The sequence below is a fragment of the Ailuropoda melanoleuca genome, chromosome 7, assembly GCF_002007445.2.
Source record: "Ailuropoda melanoleuca isolate Jingjing chromosome 7, ASM200744v2, whole genome shotgun sequence".
NCBI lineage: Eukaryota > Metazoa > Chordata > Mammalia > Carnivora > Ursidae > Ailuropoda > Ailuropoda melanoleuca.
The window spans coordinates 139,905,308-139,926,882 of record NC_048224.1 but is presented as its reverse complement, the minus strand read 5'-3'; positions in this window follow the sequence as shown (position 1 = coordinate 139,926,882).

Genomic DNA, 21,575 nt, shown 5'->3' with positions numbered 1-21,575 from the left:
ACCAACTGGATAACCCCACCCACATAAAAATAATTCACACACAACAAAGAAATGCAAACATTATAGAAAAGTACAGAATGAAAAGTGAAATCCCTCAAAGACACCATAATTTTCCCCAAATTCCTAGCTCTGCCAATGTTAATCATTGATAACAATTTCTTATGTTCCCTTTTAGGAGAAATAAAATAGAAAAGGCAATGTCTTTATTCTTTTATCTCTTCATCCATCAATCACCCACCCATCATCCATCCATCCATCCATCATCCACCCATCCGCCTCTTCTTCCATCCATCCATCATCCATCCACCCATTCACCCATCCATCCAATCTCTTTATCCATCCATCCAATCTGTCCATCCATCCAAATCTGTCCATCCATCCAATCTCTCCATCCATCCAATCTCTCCATCCATTCATCCATACATCTACCTATCCATCCCTCCATCCAACCATCTATGCCAGGTTTAACTTTAATGAACAGTCAAGAAGTCTTAAGCCACTCCGGAAAACAGTGTGGAGGTCCCTTAAAAAGTTAAAAATTGAGCTACCCTATGACCCAGCCATTGCACTACTGGGTATTTACCCCAAAGGTACAGACGTAGTGAAGAGAAGGGCCATATGCACCCCAATGTTCATAGTGGCATTGTCCACAATAGCTAAATTGTGGAAGGAACGGAGATGCCCTTCAACAGATGACTGGATTAAGAAGATGTGGTCCATATATACAATGGAATATTACTCAGCCATCAGAAAGAACGATTTCTCAACATTTGATGCAACATGGACGGGACTGGAGGAGATAATGCTAAGCGAAATAAGTCAAGAAGAGAAAGACAACTATCATATGGTTTCACTCATTTATGGAACATAAGAAGTAGGAAGATCGGTAGGAGAAGAAAGGGAAGAAGAAAGGGGGGGGTAAACAGAAGGGGGAGTGAACCACGAGAGACTATGGACTCTGGGAAACAGACTGAGGGCTTCGGGGAGGGGGAATGGGATAGGCTGGTGATGGGTAGTAAGGAGGGCACGTGTTGCATGGAGCACTGGGTGTTATACGCAAGTAACGAATCATGGAACTTTACATCAAAAACCAGGGATGGGGTGCCTGGGTGGCACAGCGGTTAAGCGTCTGCCTTCGGCTCAGGGCGTGATCCCGGCGTTATGGGATCGAGCCCCACATCAGGCTCCTCCGCTAGGAGCCTGCTTCTTCCTCTCCCACTCCCCCTGCTTGTGTTCCCTCTCTCGCTGGCTGTCTCTATCTCTGTCGAATAAATAAATAAAATCTTTAAAAAAAAAACAAAAAACAAACAAACAAAACCCAGGGATGTACTGTATGGTGACTAACATAGTATAATAAGAAAATATTATTATAAAAAAATTAGTCTTCAAAGTTACAAGAGTGAGCACACAGTCAGATAGCCGGAGTCATTGTTGCATCAGGCCTGCCGTCCACCCGATTATTCCTGAGTTTTAACTTCTCCAAGATGGGGTTTCAGTACGAAATACACACACCCAGTCTTCTCAACTGCCTTCCCCCACTATGTTTTAAGAGTTAAGAAAATGTTGGCAAGGTCTGGGATTATTCCTCAAGGAATTTTGAATCTGAAGGCGTTTTTATGAAAAATCGTAAGTAGAACTTTTAGTTGGCAACCTACATTTGTGTGGAATCCTCACCGTGGCTTCCTTGATCGTGGAAGTTTCACCCAAGCGCGGGTGGCTGGGGCACGCCCGGGGGCTACTCTCTTTTACTCAAACCTTGTCAGGCTGCAGAAGGATGTTGTGTTCTGCGTTGGGGGGTCACCCTAAGTCAACGTGCAGCAGCTGCCGATACGAGGAGCAGCAGGAGGCCGTGTTGGGCAGATGCGGCTTCTGTAAAGCAGGTTACAGATTAATGTCTTTTGATTAATATCAACTGGGTTGAGACCTAGGGGAAGGTCCAGATATTATGGGGCCTAAGTTCTTTAGAACTTGGGGTGTCCTCTTTAATGAAGACATGAAAAATTGCAAACTTGCTGTTATAAATACAAAATACAGAGCTTGAGAAGGGCCTGTGGAAGGGAGGGGTCCTGAGCCTTGGGTTTTCTTAGCTTCACGGTACGTCAGTCTGCCAAGGCCTGGCCATGAGGTTCCCACGGCCATGGGCTGTCAGGTTTCAGCAGGGCTTCCCAACTGGGGGCTATTTTTCTCCTAGAGGACACGTACCAACGTCTGGAGACAACGTGATCGTCCCAGCGAGGGGGACAAGCAGGTGCTACCGGCATCTGGTGGTAGAGGCCAGGGGTGCAGCTAAGCACCGTACAAGGTGCCGGGTGCACCCCATCCCCAGAACGAAGAGCGACTGGACCTGAGGCATCCATAGGTCGAGACCAGAGCTAGTGAAGCTCTCCTACAACGCCAAGCTGCTGATCAACGACGTCACCCTGCAGGGCTCGAAATATATATATAGTTTACGGGGTGCACTCCCGGACTCAGTGCCTCCGAGATGGACCCAAACATTCGGCTGCCTCGTGCCGGCGCCGCCGCCCGCTGGCTCAGGACTCCCAGGGCCCTTCGATTCCCACTCAAGTAGCATGACTAAGCGCACCTCATCCTTTGTGCTCTGCCACCAAGCAACACTTAAATCTGCTGCCTCCATACTAAATTAATATATTTTAATGCTTATACCCATAAATCATTCATTTCAAATTCTCATCTCCTATGAATAAGTTCATCATTTTCATTCACATTTTGTCACAAAAATTAGGAGTTTAGCTTTTCGAAAATTTCATTTTCCACTTGTCTTTTATTTGCAGCAAGATAGTAAACCAGCAGATTAGCTTCTCTTTCATCACAGCGGAGGAGGACGAACTAGAACGTAACACAATCAAAACAGATTGCTTGGGAAAATAATTCCTTTATTTAAAGGAATTACCAATAAGCAGCCTGCTTTCAGAGGAAAACAAAACTGTCATGGAGCTAGCCAGGGTCGGAGAACGCAGAGACGGAATTAGGCTCTCTTCCGCAGTCTCTCTCCCAAATTAGAGCAACTCTCGCTTCCTGTGAACGACTCCTGGGCCCGGGGCGAGTTCACCCTGTGCTAAAACCGGCGGCTGCCAACATCGCTTTACAAGTACAAACGCAAACCGCCTTCGCCTCGGCCCGACAGAGCCGATGGCTGGCGCTGCCCCGTCCAGGCAGCACCACGTGGCCGAGGCTGGTCACACGTCACGCGCACCCACTGACAGCACCTGGCGAAGGCCCCCCAGGCCATGCGCCCTCGTCTGCTAAAACGGTCGGACCGGCCGCGGAGCTGTTACAACGAGAGTGTCCCCCACAGGAGCGCGCCTGAAGGAAACGCCCCGTCTCGACTCGACGACAGCAAGCAGAGTCTGCTGCAAAGTGAGGGACATCCAAGCGGCGCTCTCCTGGACTTAGAGTATCTGGATTAAAATACCAGTGTGATGCAAACGGAGATTTTATCTATTTCAAAAACAATTTTAAAACAAATGAAAGCGAAAGCTTGAAACGAATTTCTATGTTTGCTGTGTTGGGGTCATTTTCACTGTATCAATAAAGGAGAAAGGTAAATTAAAGTCATCCCAGGATATTACTTGTAAGAGATTAAAGGATGTGCTAATGGGCAGATTAATTCTGTAGGGAAATAACATTAAATCTTTCTGAAACCTTGAAATTTCTCAAAAGCATTCTTGCTGCCTCCTTGCGTTGCGAGGAGTACAATCATTGGCAGATAATCTGGCATCTCAAATAACTTTGCACTTAAGCCCCGTCAATTTGATCTTCCAAGGTTAATTGATTATTTCAACAAGCATTCTTGCCAGAAAAGATCTGAGTGCTTACATCTTTTCATTAATTCATGCTGTTTGGTGAGAAGGTGAACATATGAAGGGGCTGCTTGATTTAACTCTCTCGTTACCCTGTCTCCTCAGGAACAGGGAGACGCAGGTCAGGACACAACCGCACTTGGTGGAACGGCGGCTCTGTTTGCAGAAGCGAGCGAGCGGACACAGCACCTTCACACCCACACCGGGGTTTCCAGAAGACAGACGTGCGTGCCTGTTTTGTCATAAAATGACGATTTCATCTTGACTGTTTCCCTAAGCCTGGCGCTCAGCCTTCCCTGCAACACCAGACCATTCACGCTGGACAAAGCCTGTTCCACCAGCAACCACATCTGTCTTTGACACCCCTCCTTCCAAGGTGCGGCCAGGACGCTGGGGGGCCACAGCTCACGCCGACGGTGCCACCACTCACTGGCCGAACGACACCAGCTGCCCGATGTCAGGAGCTTTCTCACAGGCGTTAACACTGTGCAGCTTGCTGTGTTTCTCAGACAAAAAGCAGCCCCCAGCCCACATCTATCTGAAACTCCTTTGTGCCAGTGCGGTGCTGCTTCTGAGCACAACCGTGTCCAATCCCAAATGCCAGGAGGGACGGGGGATGGCCGACTTCCTCCCAAACAGACCGCCGCGAGCTCCTCTTTCCTTAGTTGCCATTCCCGCCCCACTCGGGCTTGGAGAGCACATGGAAGGACGTCCTTTTGGCTGCCAGTCTGGGGCCTGCAGCTCCCCTTCTGCGTCCCCACCCCCCACCCCCATCGTGCCAGCTGGCTTCTGGTCGAATGCCTCATTTTGGGGCGGTGGCTCCCCCTTTCCCGCGTGCCTTGGCACAGCCCACGCTCCAGGGAAAGGAGGGGGGAGGGAGGCCTGGTGCAGGCAGGGTGGGCACCGCCAGGCAGAGGCTCCGGAGCTCGAGCATGCTCGGAGCGCGTCGGCGGCTGGCAGGGTCTCCCCGCCCTCCCTCTGCTCGCTTCCAAATGAAAGCAGCCGTGCCACCCCGAAATTGGAAGGAGAAGGCCACAGCTTTATTTACATAACACAAGAGATATGACAATAAACAAGCATTAATCATGGTCATTACCCCAAATCATACAAAATAGCGCTGCTGACCGCTTCTGCAGCTCATGGGTTATTTTTTTGTTCCTTTTCTTTCCCTCTTTGAAACAAGGGGGAAAATGGCAACATCATTGGAGCAATCCAGGGGCCCCCAAATTAAAACATGTGTAAATTAAACACACATGAAGTGCTCGACATGTGGCAAATTAGTGCAGAAAATATCACGGCCCGCGCATCGCGGAGGCCGCCCGACCCCGAGACGTGACAGGTACGATTGCCCTCGGCAGAATGATTTCAGCCCGGTAGGAATCCCAGTGTCCGGGAACGTCAGGGGACTGTTATTAGACAAGTTTAATTAGGGTCTACCCTGCTGCTCCTTACAAGCATTTAATTAACTTCGAGGCAGGCTAATTAGCTTCAGATTGCGGCTGCTTTCCTTCCTCACCTTCTGCTGACGCTTGGCCTACACGGAGGCGTCCCGCCTGGCTGACGGCGTAATGGATCGCATCGGCGGCAAGCCGGGTTTCCAGCAGCCGCGCCTGAGAAGACGCGGCCCAGAGATGAAGATAGAAGATAACATGACGGTCGGCCCGGACCCTGGGTGCCCCAAGGGCCGCGGAGCCCCCAGGCAGACGCAAGGTTGCCCACCAGGAGGGGAGGGATGTTCTGCTCTTGACTTGGCTTGGTCAGGTGGAAAGAAGGCGAAGACGCCCAGAAGCAAACCCAGCGCCCCCCTCTCTGCTGTGCTTTGCCCTGCCGCCCACCGCACAGAAGGCATCTCTCTTCCCAACAAACCAGGCGGTGTGTGGCTGGCCATCTTCTCATCCCAAAGGACACGGGTGCCTGATGGAGGTTCTTGCCGACCCCTGCCTGTCGTGATGGCTCAGAGAACAGAGGGCAGGGCCCAGGCCCCCGGTGACCCCAGGAGCCACCACCCCTTCCCAGGGGCTGCCTTTCCAAACACACACCACAGAGCCTGCCCTTCAGTGCCCTGGACTCCCCCGCTGATGGCAGCAGCCCCCGCCATGCCACGCTGGGGCCGGGGAGTCGGCTGGGGCGAACAGTCTGCACACAAGCCCGGAGAGGATGCATGCATTCCAGGGAACTGGTTCATATTTGCACACCCATGTAAACAGCAGCACATTCCCCAACAGCCACAAGACGGAAGCACAAGTGTGGTCCGTCCACACAACAGAATATTGGCCTGAAGAGGGAGGGGGTTGCGCACAAGCTGCACACGCACGGCCTTGAGCGCATATTGCCGAGGGAGAAGAGCCAGACCCAGAAGGACAGACGCGGGAGGACCCGCGCACACGGGGTCCCTGGAGTCCTCAGCTCGACGGGCAGGAAGTAGGACGTGGGCGCTGGGGGTGGGGCAGTGAGCCTCTGGAGGCTGCAGAGACCCGGTCTGGGGAGATGAGAACGTTCTGGAGACGGTGGTGAGGGCTGCACAGTAGCGTGAATGTCCTTGATGCCCCTGAACCGCGCACGTAGAAATGGTGAGGCTCACAGAGCTTGTGGTTGGTGTGTTTTCCACAATAAAAAAGGGGAATTGGTCCTTACTTTTCTGCAGTGTGTGTCCAGGAACACATCACGGACACTCAGGGGCTCTCTGTTACTCTCCCCTCCAAAAGCCTCCAGCGTCCCACAGACCAAGGCCAGACCTTTCCATCTGGGTTGGAGCATTGCGGGGCCAGTCTGAGGCTCTTTCAGTACCTGGTATGTTCTGGGGTACAGGCGGCTGGGCAACAAAGGGCTTATTCTAAAGTCCTGGAGGTGTGTCTGAGCCGTTGGCCCCTTCAGATGGGACACACAGGTCAGCTAATGTGGCAGCTGCAGCCGCCCTGGGGAGGTGACAGTGCCTCAGTCCTCAGCGGACACGTAAGTCCAGGCACCGGCCAGGGGCACTCAGGCAGGGCTGCACCCACGGCTGGCGGTCCTCAGCGTGAGATTGACACAGCCCCGGGAGCTCTTGCAAACACACACGTCCCAGTCCTCACGGGGTCCGCGCTGTCCCAGATCCAGTGTGTCAGATGGTGAGAAGAGCTAGGCTGGAAAACCGGGCAAGGAAGCCCGAGGTTTGGTTCCCCTCACGCAGAGGGTCATCGGGGAAAGTGAGAGGACGGTGTTGGGCCCAAGTGGGTGACAGAGAGTCAGGGGCAGAGGAAGCAACAGATGCAAAGGCCCTGAGGTCGGGCGACTTGCCTGAAGCTACAAAGCAGTGGGGTCAGGGCTCTACCTCTGCTCCTAATGTCATGAGGTGGGGGTGGCCTGCCATGGACACACCGCCATGACGGGGCAACTGTAAATGCCATTGCCTTCCTCCCTTTTCTGCGGCCGTGGGCGGCCAGGGAGCCTTGTGTCAGGAGCGTGCTCTCCTTTAGGCAAGACCTCGATTCCTAATAATGTGCAAAACCACCTGAGGAGGCAAAGGGCCTTTCCAGTCATTTCCGCATCGGCGAGAGTGACTCGGAAGTCTCGGCATGCACACTGATGCTCGGGGCGTGAGACACACGACCCTTGAGTTGTCTGATCTTCCGTCGAGTGTGTTTCCATGAACGTTATTTTTCATTGTTTCTCTAACGGCATTATTATTTTTTATTTGCCCGAAAACAGTGTTAAATTGTGAGCTCCATCAGGGCCAGGGCTGACTTAGACACAGAGGGAAACCCACCTGCAACATGGACACCAGGGGCCACTTCAGGTGGAAGCCGGGGGGGACACACTTGTCCACGGGAAGGAGTCTGCCTCCTCTCCTCTGTGACTTCCCTCAGTGTTGGGATGGCTGCTCAGCGCGGCCACGCGGGCGACCGCCTCTCACTCCACGCCTGCGGTCCTGGCTGTCTTGTCGGAGCTGCTGAGCCAGACACACACCCTCAAACTGCAAACATGAGCTCAGGCACTTGGAAATTACGACTAAGTGGATGTCCTTCCTCCTCTTAGTTTTGGAGGAGGAGAGAGAACCCCCAAAACAAAGAGCACTGAGGGAACCCCGTGAGTGGCTGCCGGGTCCTGGCACGCGCTTCTGCTGGGGTGCTCCGGGTCCTGCCTTCCTGCCCCCCGTTTCTCCCGGGCCCCCACTCCGCTGTCACCTTACTCGCGCCTGTCCCCTCCTCTGCCTGGGGTTTCTTCATGCTTTCTCTCCCCAGCTCACCTATTATGCACCTGTTCTGTATTTGGCTGGTGCCTGCCCCGCCCTGCCGGAGGGTCAGCTGTCTGTTTTGTTTTATCTGCAGTTCCTGACATTGTCCACCAGATACTCGATCAATAGCTATTAAATGAATAAAGAATGGATTAACTCCCCACAGTGACATCAGGGATTTGAAAAAAATAAATCAAAAACAGGAACATCCTAAGAATGTCCTGACTGTGATATTAACTCAGTGAATCTATGTTTGTTCTTCAAGTAAGCTCTACACCCAACGTGGGGCTTGAACTCGTGACCCTGAGATCAAGGACGGTAGGATCTACTGAAGCAGCCAGTCGGGCGCCCCAGTTCAGTCAATCCATATCTTCTTGTCTGCTGAATATGGACTGAAATGGGAACTGACGTCCAGAGGAACGATCGCGAATATTGGGAAAAAATGAACTTAATTGATTCGTCGAATTAACATGTTTACTGCATGCTTGCACAGCTGGTACCATGCGATCAGAAGCAGGTAAGGCCCCTTCTCGCAAGGAGCTTCGCACACGCCTGCCAGTCCGCTGCTGTGGATTCATCCATAGTAACGAGTGGAGGGAGGGTTACGAGGGAGAGGACCCAGCGTTCGAGCCACCGGGTGACACTCTGTTATCTTTGAGAACCACGTAGGAAGAAGAGAACGGGCTTTCTGGGGCACGCCAACATTCGCAGCAACCCCAACGAGAGAGCATCTCGAGCGAAGCCTCCAACAGTGAAGCCCCTCTGCCGGCCGGGGCTGCGTGGGCGCCCACCGCACCTGACGGCCTGCATCCTACGCGTCGCCACCCTCCCCCTGGGATCGGCCTCCACAGGCGTCTCGGCTGCTCCCTGAGCCCAACCCTGTCCACCCAGCTTCCCCAGGTGCTCCGGCCTTCCCCGTTCTTGAGGACGCCCTAAAACAAACTCTTCAGTAAAAAGATGCAAAATGACCCCCACGAGAAACGAAACCGAAGAAAAAGAGCCACATGAAGAAAATTCCGTGTTTGTCCTCTGGTGGGAGGACAGAGATCAGCGTTGATTCCTGTCACTCGACGTGCAGAATGGAAACATCACTGAAAGCATTATCATTTCTGTGCATAAAAATGAACTTGGGCAAATAGGAGAAAGTGCTTTCTTCTCGTTTCCTACCCCAGCCTTTTCCCGGTGGATTTCCAGCCCTCTCTCAGAGCACGTCCACGGAAGGAAGAGACGGGAGAAGTTACAGCATTTCCTGCTTTGTAGCACAAGGGCCCAGCACCTGCCCCTGCCAGGGAGGGGGAGCAGGTTGGTCTGTGGTAGCGGCAGAGGGGACGCTGCTACATCCCCCTGGGGGGACGCACATGGCAAGGAGCCCTGGGCGGGGGCTTCTGGACCCCAAGGCGGGCCAGGAATTTCTGTGGACCTGATGTGGGGCAGCGGCTGGATGAAACGGAAATGTCACGGTCGAAGCATCTTCAAACAAAGCCATGCAGAGGCCCCAAGAACAAGTCAGAGGGGCGCCTGGGTGGCGCAGTTGGCTCAGGTCGCGATCTCGGTCGTGGGATCGAGCCCACATCGGGCTCTCCACTCAGTGCGGAGTCGGCTTGGATTCTCTCTCCCTCTGCCCCTCCCCCTCAGCTCAATCCCTCTCATAAAAATAAATCATAAGAAAAAAGAACTAGTCAGAGGTGATGCCCGGGGCCTCCAGAGTTGGGCACGTGATCGCGGGAGCCGCGGCGCCTCGGTCTGCAGCTTCCCAGCGGCTCACGGAGCATCTCGACTCCATTCTCCCATCCGGAGGGAGGCGGGGCTGGGCCGCTGAGCAATCCAGTTTCTTCTGCCCAGAGGGAGAAATGCACACCTTCTGCCCAGCCTGTTTCTCTGCAAAGGGTGGATTGCGGCCCTGGGTTTGGGGTTCAGGGTTCCCCTCTGTTGCTGCTACAAGGAAAGTGACAGACGGGGACCCACAGTCACAAGCCACCTTCCTGCAGCTCGTCGGCTCGGCGGAGCCTCGCGGGGACATCGGAGAGCAGCGGCAGCCGGGGCTCCTCCCACCACCCTTTCCTCGTGTGCTGGGAGTCGGGGCCACAGAGCCTGTCCTGCCTCCTTCCTGGTGAAACGCTGAACATCTCCTGAGGTTGTGAAAGAGGAAGGTGACGCCCAGACCAGCCACAGGGAAACTGCAGAGAGATGCGTCTGCTGCCAGGAGGGCAGTTCATGGTGGCGCGTCCCGGTTACAAGGTGCCAGTCACACGGGATGCGTGTCAAGGCACATCTTCCCCAGCAGCCAGCGGAGCTCCTCTCTTCAGGGCCCGAGATTCCTCACCGTCCGCTACCTCTGGCGCCGGTCAGGGCTCCGTGCGCCTCCCCTGCAGGTCAGCTGCGCCCCGCTCCCGCCCAACGCCTCTCTCCGGCCACTGCAGAAACGCGCACACCACGCACCTGCCGGCCTCTTCTTCACGCACAGGTCCGACAACATGTCCCGTCCAGAGCGGGCGACGTGGTGCTAGGACGCCGCCCGAACCCAACAGCTCTCGATGGAACTCAGCATCCCCCTCTTGCTGCCACGGATAACCGGCTCTCCTCAGACTCCCAGCAGGGGTGGAAGGCACCCATTCTACTGGCCCCATCTCAGAATCCTGGAGACCACGCTGCCTCTTCCCTTTCCGTCCTGAGGGAGCAAACCAAGCTGCTAATTTCTATACACGTCCGTCCGGTTCTTCATCCCCACTGCCTCCCTTGGTGACGTGGCCTTGACTCATGGGAATGCTAAGAATAAAGTCCTCCTTTATTTATAGCTACTGGTGTGCTCAAGGGCCTGCTCTGTCCTTGGGGATGGAGCCGCACCCCTCAGCTGCCTGGTAGCCCTTCGTGGCATGCTCCCACCTTGCCCGTTCCACGTGATCTGCAGCCCCGGCTGTCTGTCCCTGCATGGCTACCACACTCTGCAGCTGGGTGAATTCTTCTCTGCCAGCACGATCCCTCACCTTGCCATCACACTTTAATTCGGCCTGTCTTCTTCAACTTTGTACTGGTTTTGTTCGGCACAGTCAACCCCTGGCTAGCGTTCCTTCTTTATTTCTGACCTTCCTTCCGGTCCACCTTTCTTCTGCCGAAAGCACACACACACTTGAATGCAACAGCAAGAAGGCCAATGCCACGAAGTGTTTCATACTCATTTACTGGTTCTGCTGATCACCCACTGGCGTTGAGGGAGGGGGTCCAAGTGTGTGATTCCCAAACTCCACTGGAACCTTCTCTGTCATTTACTATCCCCCCCACCCCTCCTGTCCTGCCATGTGGCCTTGTTCATGTATCTTCTCTCCCATGGTTTGGAACATTAAACATCTCTCCTCTTTATTAAGGGGGAGAAATTTACCAACATCCTTTCAACCTTGTGCTCTCCCCTGGTGATGCAGCCTCTGCCCAGGCGACTGACCAGGCCATGCCTTCCAGGGGACACAGTGCTCCGCCCAAGAGGAGGCTGGAGGTACCATGTATAAAATAAATCGTCACCAAATGAGCAGGACATTATCTGTTGTATCTTCCAATAGTTAACAAAGAACAGGGAAACTGGGGTGCTGGGTGGCTCAGTCAGTTAAACGTGGGACTCCTGACTTCAGCTCAGGTCATGATCTCAGGGTTGTGAGACTGAGCCCTGTGTTGCTGAGCACAGACAGTCTGCTGGAGATTCTCTCCCCCTGTTCCGGCCCTCCTGCTCACGCCCTCTCTCTCTCTCTCAAATAAATAAATAAATCTTAAAAAGAAAAGAGAAATAAAGGAAAACTTAAAGCCTGGCTATTTTTATTCTGAAAAATACTTTATTTATTTTTTTTTTTATTTTTTTTTTTTAAAGATTTTTTATTTATTTATAAGACAGAGATAGAGACAGCCAGCGAGAGAGGGAACACAAGCAGGGGGAGTGGGAGAGGAAGAAGCAGGCTCATAGCAGAGGAGCCTGACATGGGGCTCGATCCCATAACGCCAGGATCACGCCCTGAGCTGAAGGCAGACGCTTAACCGCTCTGCCACCCAGGCGCCCCTGAAAAATACTTTAAAAGTTGGCATATAGCTACCAGGAAACAACCTCCATAGAACTCTTCTAGACACTTGCATTTCGAAAAGCATGTCAGTTTGCAGTTTTTGTCTCAAAGCTGAAGACCAATAACCAGTGATAATTTCAGATTAACCTGATAATTAGATTGAACATAAGTGGATTGAAAACACACATGAAGGAATTGTGTGCTGTGCGCAGAGATGGTTTATTTTACCGTGTTTTCCTCTACTGAGGGCGTCAGACCTGCCCACTGGAACCCTCAGCAGTTCCCGAAGCTCTCAGGCCACTTTCCAAGCTCGTGGCAGCAAATCCCTCGCCCCCCCCACCTCCCTGCACGTGTGCGTGTGTGGAGCGCCGTCCCCGTCTCTTGGGCCTCCATGGTCCTTGCTCCAGCTCACAGCCATCCCTCTCCCCGCCTCTGGGGCGTTGCAAGAACGTGAGGGATCCCTGGGGTACACAGCTCCCACTACTCCCTCCCATCTGTCCTTCCTCAGTGTCCTTCCTCCTGTTCCCTTTCCACACTCCTCCCCATCGCGGCAGCTGCCATCCGGGCCCCCGTCGCCTGGCTGGTCCTTCCGCCACATTGTGGTGAAGTTAACTTCCTAAAACGTTCTGCCAGCTCCTTGCTCTGTAATCTCCCGTGGCTCCCCTGCCTCCAAAATCAAGTCTCCATCATTTCATGCTGGATTCCTCCTGACGCCGATCCAGAGGCAGACTGAACAGGGCATTCTGTGGGGGTGACCCCAGGAGCAAGGAAGGCAGCAGGACAGTGACATCGGGAGGGGAAGGAGCCAGGTTAGTGGTCCCAACGAGCAGACCGTCACTGTGGGGCCGTGGGCTCAGTCCCAGGTGGGTCCTCCCGGAGGTGATGGAGCACACCTCAGAGCTGGCCCGCCTGCAGGCTAGTCCACTGGGGGGGGGTTCACGGGGTGCTGACCCCGCACAAGAGGCCTGCTCCATGGGGCGGACACCTCTCGCTGTCAGAGCAAGGCCTTGGGAGTGTTCCAGGGCTTCGATGAAGGCCTCTGGCCAGCAAGGGGGACGGTGGGGACGAGGATAGGCAGAGGACCACGCACCTATCTCAGCATTGCAGACCCCTGCATGGCGTCCCCCTGCCCTAGACCACCCTCATCCAGACTCTTCCTGACGCGCTCTGAAGACTGCCCACCTTGGCTCATGACGCCCCCTTTCTGGGAAAGCCCCTCCCCCGCCTGGGGAGCCATCAGCCCTGAGGCGTGGCTCCAACGGGACTCCCTCGGCAACACTCCGCGCGAGCCTTGAGTGGATTCCCCAGCCCTGCTTTGCGAGCCCACGGCGCACACCACACGCAGACCTCTCTCCTCGCCTCTGGGCGGCACGTCATGTTCCTGTCCTGCCCACGGCCACAAGCACGAGCACTGCTCAAGGTCAGGCACGAGCTGCTCACCGTGGCAGGCTCTTGGTGCCGCGGGACGGGGGGCACTCGCCGGCTCCTAGGGCAGAACAGGCCGCGTGCATACACGCGCAGGTGACAGTTCAAGGCAAAACTTGTACACGTACGTTCCTATCAGATTTTTTTAAATCCTATTTTAAATTCACAGCGAGAAGCTTACTTTTCAAGGAAAAGTGGTAAAAAACAGTGACATATTGAAAAATATAATTAACCCCCTCCCCCACTAACCTTTCTTTTGCGAATTCAGATTTCTGAATTCCAAGTTATTCTGAAGCAGCTACGGCTGCATATCACCCGAGGGGGGCTGGGCAGTGGCACATGGACACAATATTCCTCAACAAAATGTGATTATGAGGACTACCACACAGAAAAACCAGAAAAATCCAGGCCCGAGGGGCCAGAGTTCCTCTGGTACCATCAGAAAGCGTCTCTAACACGGGTGCGACACCGCCGTGCGCTCGTCCCCGTGTATCAGAGAGACTTGGCCGTGCAGAGTCTGAGGAGCGGGTCAGCGCTCCGGTTGCTTGTCCTGGGTTTGAGATGTGGTGCTTCAGCTCCTATCAACGGAGCACAGGGCTGCTGTGCATGTGGGAAGTAAGAAGCCACAGTTTACGCAGTGGTACTTGACCGTGGTCCCGCTAACCCCCCTTCACAGCTCTTTTCAACGAGAATGCTGGAGGAAGAGACTGGAGACAAGGAAAGCAGCATGGAATGATTTCCGGGAGAGTGTCTTCTGTGAGGTCTCCTCTTGCTGAGGCTGTCGATGGCCAGCTAGCCACGGGCCACGCTGCCTCCCCGTTCCCTCGCTGGCCCCTTTGACCTGATCTTGGGGTTGATGGAGAGTAGGGCAGGAGGCATATTCAGATCTTCCAGGCTTGGGAGGGTGTGTGCATTAATTAAAGTAAACCATAAGGAGGGGCGCCTGGCTGGCTCAGTCGGTGAAGCATCTGCCTTTGGCTCAGGTCACGATCTCGGGGTCCTGGGATCGAGTCCCGCATCGGGCTCCCTGCCCAGCGGGGAGTCTGCTTCTTCCTCCGCTCCTTCCCCCAGTTCATGCTCTCTCTTTCTCTCAGATAAATAAAGTCTTTCTAAAAAAAACCCCAAAAGATGCTCACAGTCTCATCCCACAAACACACACACACTCAAATGTTCAAACACAAAACCTGCAATCAAGAAAACCTTTTAAAAACCTTTTAAATGACAGTTATTCTTCAAACACGTATTTTACATTACGTTGTGCTGTGAGGTACGTGGATGGTGAGTTCATTGTCAGACGATCTCGAGCTTCTGAGTGACCTGCGGTAGGATGGTCAGGTGGCTTCCAACCGGGTGCTTTGAAGATGCTCCAAGGAGAAGGGCTACGGCAGGTGGTTTCCCTGAGCTTACGCTCTGGCCGGAACAGCCCCATGGCCACCTGCCTTACTTGTCAGGGTTCAAAGTGCCATTTCCCTTGACAACCCCGATCTGTGCAACGCCTCTTATTTTTAAAGACAATAAGAGCAAGACCCAAGGTGCTGCACGGCACGGGCTGATTTCCTCCAGGGGGTGGGCAGCACAGGTGTGCTGGTCTGTGCGGACCACTGCGACAGGGCACCACGCGTGGACATTGACTGTCTCACGTGTGGAGGCCACAGGTCAGGGCAAGGTGTCGGTGGGGTTGGCTTCTTCGGAAGCTGTGAGGGACTATCTGCCTCAAGCTCTCCTCCAGCTGCTCGTAGTTTCTGGGGATCCTTGGTGTGTTCTGGCTTATAGAAGCATCACCCCCTCTCCTCCACGTTCACCTCACATTCTCCCTATGTGGCCACCTGTGTCCAAACGTCTATTCTATAAGGACACCACCCAGAATGGATTAGGATCAGCATGTACGAGGACAGCACGTCATAACGGATGGCCGCATCTTCATCTGATCATCTGCTATGATGTTTTCAAATAAGGTCAGCCTCATAGGAACGAGGGGCTTAAGACTTCAACACTTTCACGGGGGCCGTGAGGGTAGGCTGGAGGACAGGTCTCCCGCCAGCCCGTGGATTTGTGTCTGTTCCTGGAGCGCTGTGGTGGAATAGTTCCAGGAAACTATGGTTTTTCAAATTGTTTCAAAATAAGGACTTCACAACGATTGAGATTTCATTTTTGAGACTATGAAGTTTCTCTAGGTTCTCTACTACTAAAATGCCGAGATACCTAGGATCCTGCAGGTTGATGGAGAGGCGGCAGGCGGCGGGCACACTATGGTCCAAAGAGGCAGCAAAATGACAGCGTTCGCTCCCTTCTGCAGCGTCACCCAGGAATCGTCACCAAGCCGGCCTGGGAGGAAGCTTCTTGGTGAGGTGTGGGTGGGAGGGCTGGGATAATGGTTGGCAGAAAATGCTCTGGAATTCAGCCGCGGGCTGACCCCAGCACGTGCTGACCAGAGGAAAGAGGGACATCTCTGAGTTAGCTTCCACGATGCGTCATGGGCACTGGATGGGTGAGAAAAGCCTGTGCCTGTCCCCACAGAAGATAAGCACTCAGGTGGACACTCACATCTGCTGTAATTAGGTCAATAACAAGAAGGTCCCTCCTCTCCTTTCATGCTCTCTCACAGAGAAGCTGAGACTCAGGTTATCCTGAAAATCCCCCAATCTTTCTGACACTCGCTAAATAAATAGTATGGACACGTGGCATATTTGTGTCGTTATCTGGCCCTGGTAGGACTTGAGTGTGAACAACGATCTTGTGACCTGACTCATTCACGTGACCTTCTCTTTGCTCTGTCTTTTGAAAGCCCAGCAATTTTGTCATGCCTTTCCTCACATCAAACCATCAGAAAAGGTAAAATACTGTACCAAGTGAGCTGGGTTAGAACAGACCCTGAGGTCGTCTCTGTGAGGTTACAGCACTCGCGATGGAAGGTGATGCCGTCAGAGGAGGGGAAGCCCAGAAGAAGAGCAGAGAATGGGGCAGCACTTTCACCAAAGGGAAAGGTGTTCTGGGTTTTGTGGGGGCAGAGAGCGGCCCGTCCTCAGCGAGGGCTCTGCCAGGCTGGCGAGCAGGAAACACAGAGGCTGCGGGGACGCCAGCTGTTTCCTCTGGGCTCCAGGCAGTTTTCCCGTCACGCACCTTTCTGAGCGTGCAGCCACAGTCCTCTCAGCAATCTGTACCTCTGCTTATTTTTTACAAGGGAAATGCAGCCCCACACGATGGTATATATGTCGTCCATATACGGCGGGGGCGAGCTGCCATTCGTATCCCACGGGACACACTGGTGTGTTGGCACAACCAATACGAATGAGCCGATCCCACCAATGTGCTTCTATCAGACTAGCAAACGGCTGCTCAGGCCGGGAGGGCAGTAGGCAGAACACGGGATGAGTTTTTTTGTGCGTCCGGGAGATGGAGGCTGCCAAGGGGAAGACAGGCAACTCCCGTGGCCTGTGTCTGCTCGCAAGGCTGCCCGCACTCGTACCGCATTTGCACAGACCCCCCACGCGCTGGGAGACGCGCAGGCTGGTAGGTTGACTTGTAACAAAGTTATGATGTGAGGCCATTATGGGACCTATTTTACTGAAGCGAACTCTGTGCATTTCTGGGGTGGCACGGTGCAGACACCACTGCCCCCGGCGGGGGGCTGTGGCTGGGGGCCGACGCGAGAAGGCTCCTTGCAGCCCATTCTCTGCTGCCCCTCGAACGGGCATCATGTGCAAACCTGCTTTCTGAGAAGAAACAGGTAAGATAAAACACGGCAAGGGAGACCGAATCACACGTCCCGCTGTCTGATAAAGCAGGGTGCTCAGAACCCCGTCTGCAATAATTTGTGGGCTTTCACTCGCTGGGCAGTTGTCCTATGCCTGCGTGCATCAAGCCAGGGAGAGACCAGCATGGGGTGCTTCCATCCACACTCGATGTGTCCTTCCTAGGATAAACTGATGTCACCATGTGGTTAAATGCCCCTTTCGGGGACACAGGTAGGTGGCCAGCTTGACCGTCCACCCAGCGACTGCTAGATGATAGGCAGAACCAATGGAGTTTCTGTTGTTTTGTTGAATATAAATGGTATTTTGGGCAAGGCCTAAAATTAAGACTCAATGTCATGTGCTGCCTTGATATCTGGTGTCACTGGGAGGGTTTCAGAAGGCCTCACGGCGGTCCCCTCCCAACTCTGCAACTGCGGATAAGGTCCCCCAGCCAAACAGCCCTCCTTATCACGGGGACCAGGCGCAGTTCTTGCTTAGTCCTGAGTAGTGGGCTTCAGTTCCTGCCAGCCCATGGAATTATTCCAGCAAGGCCGCCGCGTGCTCCCAGGGGAACCAGGGGCGCCCCCCACAGTGCCTGCCTGCTCACCATGCTGGATGGAGGGGGCCCGAGCGGCCCCGCGTGGCGTGTGCAGTCCCCTCCCCGGCTGAGTGTGTGTGACTCCAGCCTGCTGTCCAGCTCTTCTGCCCCGCCTCCAGTGTCAGGGGTCCGGCCACCCCGTAACCTTCAGGCAGGAATCCTCACCCTCAGCACAGGGACGAGGAGGCAGGCAGAAGCGTCTCGGTGCAGCCCTCCAGACGCGGTATCAGGAACAAAGAGAATAACCAGATTGCACCAGGAGACACGTTATAACACAATCCGGTACTATTCTGGCAAAGGACTGGGTATTTATCACTCCTTTTGTAAAGTGCTTTCTTCCTGGCTCTGGGTCCCTGCCCACTCCTGTTCACCTTCTCCTCCCAGATTTAACATTTTAAAAATGGGGCGTTCCTAAAAACCTATCAAGAAGGGCTTACTGACTATGGACTCTGGGAAACAAACTGAGGGCTTCAGGGGGGAGGGGGGAATGGGACAGGCCAGTGATGGGTAGTGAGGAGGGCATGTGTTGCACGGTGCACTGGGTGTTATACGCAAGTAATGCATCGTGGAACTTTACATCAAAAACTAGGGATGTACTGTATGGTGACTGACATAACATAATAAAAAATTATTATAAATAAAAAAAAATAAGGGCTTATTGAGGAAGGGAAGGCAACGGCTTGGGTCCAGCTGGCTCCCGTGCTGCGGGTGAAAGGATGGGTGCATCTGTGCGGACACAGAAGAGGGCTCTGTGTTGTTCGAGGAAAGCCTGATGTGGAATAATCCCATTTATTATTACACAGTGGCTTGGGGTGGGAAAGAAGCCTCAGGCATAAACCAGGAAGACACGTCTCTGTGATCAACGGGGCGACAATTGCACAGTGACCTTTAAAAATTTTTGTTAAAACATTAGAAACTCTTACTGTTAGTTATAAATGTAATAGTCATGTTTGTTTAGGTCACTGTAATCTAACGTGATAGAAACTTTCAGAATATAAAGTGCTTTATTTCTTCCTAACGGATGCATCAGGAGGGGTTGGAACCATGTGACTTGGGACACAGAACCGGGTGCTGCCTGCTGACCGGCGGCTCGCCACCCACACCTGAGCGCGCTCGCAACGGCTCTGCTGCGTCCCCTCCTCCGGGACGTCCTCTCCGTCACAGACATTTCCCTCGCCGCTGTCCCTGCGGCTGCACCGGCTCAAGTCCCCAGCAAGGCGGTGCCCATCCCCACGGCTGAGCCTTCTGCTGCTCACACCTGCCCCGCACAGCTTGAGTCCCAACCACACGGATGCCACCTCGGGCTTCTGTGCTCCCACCAGGTGCCTCTGCAGCCCCCAGTTCCGTGAACTGTCCATGGGTTCATCGCCCGACACATGGAGGCAACACGACGGCCCACTGTGCGGTCATTGTGCGGGCCAGCCTGGGACGTGCTGCAGCCTGTCCCAGACCTCAGTGTGTGTCTGTTGTCACCTAGGAGCCGGCAGCCACGTTTGTACTCGTGCAATTTTTCATGGCTAATACACTGAGCTGTGTTGTTGGGGAGCTGGTGTTACTCAGAGAGCAGAGGAAGTGAAATGCGCGTGTATTCGAGTCCTGCACAGAGGACCGTCTGTGTAGGAACGGCGATCACGGACGGGCATGTGCACATGTGTGTGTCTGTGTGGAGAGAGCGGGACAGGATGGAGAGGGCAGAATTAGTTTTTATTTCCTGGGTAGTAATTGTGGGGAAATTTCTTTCCTCCCTCCCTCCCCCTCCCTCCCTTCTTTCCTTTCTTCCTCCCTCCCTCCCTTTCTTTTTTCATACAGACATCTTTTTTTTTTCTTGGCAACAAGCATATCTTACTTCTACAATCAGAAAAAAAATCCTATAAATACATATAGATGATAAAATTTTTTTGCCGAAGTTTTCATCCAGTTCCTGAAAGAAAAGAGACCAGGCTTAACTTTCAGTTAATGCCCAAGTAAGCAGACACCCCACAAACACTCCCTCCCCACGTCGAGGGAGATGGAAGGGGTGCACATGCGCATGGGTGCGGGGCTACGCACCATGTGCTCTGGGGGCTGGGCACCAAGAGAAAGGAGCGCAGTCGCTCAATGATCACCATCTTTTCTTAGCATAGCCCCAGGCCACCTGTACTGCCATTTACTTAATACTTTTCTTTAAATTGACTTCGAATTGTCTCACTTCTTCTATTTAGCTAAGCAACAACACTGCTGAAATCTTGGGTTTCATGAGCTAGCTTTAGCTTTTTCTTTCCCAGTATAGAATAATAAATAACCATTAACATAAAAACGCCCCTTTCAGCATCAGCTCAGATCCCTGCGGCAGTGGGAGGACCGTGCAGAGCTAGCAGGCACGGGTCCGTAGGAGCCGCAGGGTCTGGAGAGCGGGCCGTGACCTGGCTGAGGGTGCAGGGGTCCTAGCATGGACCACGGCGCTGAGACCGCATCTGGGTAGGGGACTACTGCACGGCGATGCTCAGAAATTGGGGCATTTGGCTTAGAGTTTGGATTTTTTCCTGATTAACACAGTTAACCCAGATACAATTTTTGTTTTTGGGAAATGCTATTAGAAGTCTTTGTAAAATGTGTGGGAATATTTTTCTGCCTTGATGAATATAAAAAAGGAACACAAATTGGTGTTTCTTTGCTGATTCTGGATTTTGCAGATTTGTGGGTCATTGTCCAGAATATTAATCCTCATGATAAAATGGTGAATATGTGTATGTACGCACACATGCCTTCCTCGCCTCGCGGCCGGCCAGGGGCCAGCGATGGTGGACGCAGGCACCAGCAGACAGAGCAGAAGGAGCGAAGCCCGGTCGCCGGCGGCCCCTGAGCGGCAGCGCCCCAGTAAACCCTGTGCACACACAGCGTAGGGACGTGCAGACACAACGGACGGCACTAGGAAAGCGAGAGTGTCACCGTCACTCTCCTCCTTCTCTCCCCAGAAGTGAAGACGTGCCCCAGAGCCAGAGGGCGGGGCGCACGCAGCCTTGCACTTCTGCACGGGTCAGGGCCTAAAAGAAATCCCGCTGTCACAGACCGTCTGTTTTCACGAATGCAGGGATTACAGCCCGCAGAGCCGCGCACGGAATTTTCCAGACCGGTATCGCGCCACAGCATTGTCTTTGGCCGAGAGGCAGAAGGATGAGTGGGTGTGACGGGCTCCTGGCCACATTTCTGCCCTGCAGACACAGGGCGCCTCTCTCAGCGACGGGCAGCACCAAGGCGGTGAGGGACGGGACGTGCGCACACGGACATGCGCCCGGGCGACTGGCAAGGCTGTACCTGGTTCCAGCGTTCACACTCATCCATGTTTCCCCTCCTGGGACTTCACGCCACAAGTGCTCGCGGAGTGTGTGCCCGCGTGAGGCGTGTTCGCCGTAGGGCTGTTTGCACTGAGGCAAGAAGCTTCTGCAACGGCGGTCGGGGGTAACTCAAATGTCCTGCGGTATCGCCCGGTCAAAATACACACTAGGAAACCACCCGCTCAGGGAAATACGGCGCATCTATTGAAAAGCCAAAGAATAAAGTGGATATCTGCACTGACTTAGAAAGAGGGGTGCAGTTTATCATTAAGTAAAAGTCAACTTGTGAAACTGCAGGAAGAATGTGAGTCCGTGTTTGTCCATAAAATGATACGGTAGCATCATAAATAAATAGAATAAAAGGCCAAAGGTGCACGCATCGGCTGTCCACAGCGACGGTCCTAGGATACAGGCCGGCAGGGGAGCGTTC